This window comes from Arachis ipaensis, chromosome B5, assembly GCF_059453495.1.
Source record: "Arachis ipaensis isolate K30076 ecotype BB chromosome B5, ASM5945349v1, whole genome shotgun sequence".
NCBI classification, from domain to species: Eukaryota; Viridiplantae; Streptophyta; class Magnoliopsida; order Fabales; family Fabaceae; genus Arachis; species Arachis ipaensis.
This window is the reverse complement of record NC_142440.1, coordinates 25,880,198-25,883,169: the sequence shown is the minus strand read 5'-3', so window position 1 is coordinate 25,883,169 and position 2,972 is coordinate 25,880,198. Positions and strand designations below refer to the sequence as shown.

The 2,972-nt window shown below is 42.2% G+C and overlaps 1 non-coding gene across 1 annotated transcript; it reads left to right on the top strand.

Moving 5' to 3' along the window:
- Positions 1–2,450: 2,450 nt before the first annotated feature.
- Positions 2,451–2,558, top strand: LOC148563653 (small nucleolar RNA R71). The gene has a single exon (XR_015883845.1). It is a non-coding gene; the product is annotated as a small nucleolar RNA R71 (small nucleolar RNA).
- The last annotated feature ends 414 nt before the right edge of the window (positions 2,559–2,972 follow it).

Sequence of the window (2,972 nt, the reverse complement as noted above, 5' to 3'; positions counted from 1 at the left end):
ATGGTATTTATGGATGTACGTTATCGAACGAAAGTATTTTTGGGAGCGGCATTGCGGTTTTAAAGTTTTAAACAGGCTCATATTTTAGTATTAAATAGTATAAGTGTCGTCGTAATGTCCGAGCTATCAGAGTAACGCAGCCGGAAGCGTGAGCTTTGGTAGTTAGGGTGTTACATATAGGTCCTGAGGGGATCCTGTGGGGTCCACAGATCCTGAGGGGATCCTGTGGGATCCACAGATCAAGTGGGGTTAAGGACTTAACATCCCAGCTCTAATTAGGTGTGTAAAATGCCCTATACATGCAATCCTGGTGTTTAACGCCAGACTGCTGCCTGTTTCTGGCGTTAAACGCCACTTCCTTGCTTGTTTTGGGCATTCAACGCCAGTCTATAGCATGTTTCTGGCGTTTAACGCCAGCTTTCCTCTGGGTGCAATCCTGGCGTTTAAATGCCAGACTGCTGCTTGTTTCTGGCGTTTAACGCCAGTTTCATGCTCTGTTCTGGCGTTAAACGCCAGCTAGATGCTCCTTACTGGCGTTTAAACACCAGTAAGTCCTTCCTCCAGGGTGTGCTATTTTCAATGCTATTTTTTCATTCTATTTTCGATTTTTCAGTAGTTTTTGTGACTCCACATGATCATCAACCTAATAGAACATGAAATAACAAAGAGAAAATAAAATAAAAATAATTAAATAACATTGGGTTGTCTCCCAACAAGCACTTTTTTAATGTCAATAGCTTGACAGTGAGCTCTCATGGAGCCTCACAGATAATCAGAGCAAGGTTGGGACCTCCCAACACCAAACTTAGAGTTTGGTTGTGGGGGTTCAACACCAAACTTAGAGTTTGGTTGTGGCCTCCCAACACCAAACTTAGAGTTTGACTGTGGGGGCTTTGGTTGACTCTGTAGTGAGAGAAGCTTTTCATGCTTCCTCTCCATGGTTACAGAAGGAGATCCTTGAGTTTCAAATACAAGGTAGTCCTCATTTAGTTGAAGGATCAATTCTCCTCTGTTCACATCAATCACAGCTCTTGCTGTGGCTAGGAAGGGTCTTCCAAGGATGATGGATTCATCCTCATCCTTCCCAGTATCCAGGATTATGAAATCAGCAGGGATGTAAAGGCCTTCAACCTTTACTAGCACATCCTCTACTTATCCATAAGCCTATTTTCTTGAGTTGTCTGCCATCTCTAATGAGATTCTGGCAGCTTGCACCTCAAAGATTCCCAGTTTCTCCATTACAGTGACATGAGGTTTATCCCTGATCCAAGGTCACATAGAGCCTTCTCAAAGGTCATGGTGCCTATGGTACAAGGTATTAAGAACTTTCCAGGATCCTATTTCTTCTGAGGCAATCTCAGTTGATCCAGATCACTTAGTTCATTGATGAGCAAGGGAGGTTCATCTTCCCAAGTCTCATTACCAAATAATTTGGCATTCAGTTTTATGATTGCACCAAGGTACTTGGCAACTTGCTCTTCAGTAACATCTTCATTCTCTTCAAAAGAAGAATACTCATCAGAGCTCATGAATGGCATAAGGAGGTTCAATAGAATCTCTATGGTCTCTAGATGAGTCTCAGATTCCTTTGGTTTCTCAGAGGAAAACTCCTTATTGATCACTGGACGTCCCAGGAGGTCTTCCTCACTGGGATTCACGTCCTCTCCCTCCCTTGTAGGTTCGGCCATTATGGTTAATTCAATGGCCTTGCACTCTCTTTTTGGATTCTCTTCTATATTGCTTGGAAGAGTACTAGGAGGAGTTTCAGTGATACTTTTACTCAGCTGGCCCACTTGTGCTTCCAAATTTCTAATGGAGGACCTTGTTTCATTCATGAAACTTAGAGTGGCCTTAGATAGATCAGAGACTATGTTTGCCAAGCTAGATAGGGTCTGCTCAGAACTCTCTGTCTTTTGCTGAGTGGATGATGGAAAAGGCTTGCTATTGCTAAACCTATTTCTTCCACCATTATTAAAGCCTTGTTGAGGCTTTTGTTGATCCTTCCATGAGAGATTTGGGTGATTTCTCCATGAGGGATTATAGGTGTTTCCATAGGGTTCACCCATGTAATTCACCTCTGCTATTGCAGGGTTCTCAGGATCATAAGCTTCTTCCTCAGAAGATGCCTCTTGAGTAATGTTGGATGATTCCTTCAATCCATTCAGACTTTGAGAGATCATATTGACTTGCTGAGTCAATATTTTATTCTGGGCCAATATGGCATTCAGAGTATCAATTTCAAGAACTCCCTTCCTCATAGGCGTCCCATTACTCACAGGATTCCTTTTAGAGGTGTATATGAACTGGTTATTTGCAACCATGTCAATGAGTTCTTGAGCTTCTGCATGCGTTTTCTTTAGGTGAATAGATCCACCTGCAAAGTGGTCCAGTGACATCTTTGATAGCTCAGACAGACCATCATAGAATATATCCAGGATGGTCCATTCTGAAAGCATGTCAGAAGGACACTTTTTGGTCAGTTTCTTGTATCTCTCCCAAGCTTCATAGAGGGATTCACCTTCCTTCTATCTAAAAGTTTGGACATCCACTCTAAGCTTACTAAGCTTTTGAAGAGGAAAGAACTTGGCTAAGAAAGCCTTGACCAGCTTATCCCAAGAGTTCAGGCTATCTTTAGGTTGAGAGTCCAACCATACTCTAGCTCTGTCTCTTACAGCAAACGGGAAAAGCATAAGCCTGTAGACTTCGGGATCAACCCCATTGGTCTTAACAGTGTCACAGATCTGCAAGAATTCAGTTAAGAACTGAAAAGGATCTTCTTATGAGAGTCCATGGAACTTGCAGTTCTGTTGCATCAGAGAAACTAATTGAGGTTTAAGCTCAAAGTTGTTTGCTCCAATGGCAGGAATTGAGATGCTTCTTCCATGTAAATTGGAATTAGGTGCAGTAAAGTCACCAAGCATCTTCCTTGCATTGTTGTTATTTTCGGCCATGTCTCCTTCTTTTTCAAAATT